A 275-nucleotide genomic window follows, 5' to 3' on the forward strand; every position below is an offset into this window, starting at 1 on the left:
CAACAACATCCACTAATTGCCACCGACAAGAAAAAAATCCCTTAAGCCAGCCACCTCTAAGGGGGGCGGCACCAGGAACACGAGCCGCCATGGTGCTCCGCGGGCAATACGGCGCCGGGCCTTCCGACTTGGCGATTGATTCCCCGTCATGTCGACCGTAATGAGGATGAGCAGACAGTTATCAGAATCCCCCAGCGGGAGATAATGGCTGACGTTTACTGGCAGCAGCTACCTGTTGGTCTCTCAGTCCCAGCTGTTTGGGCCGGAGGAGGTGG

The sequence above is a fragment of the Penaeus monodon genome, chromosome 23 (assembly GCF_015228065.2).
Source record: "Penaeus monodon isolate SGIC_2016 chromosome 23, NSTDA_Pmon_1, whole genome shotgun sequence".
NCBI lineage: Eukaryota > Metazoa > Arthropoda > Malacostraca > Decapoda > Penaeidae > Penaeus > Penaeus monodon.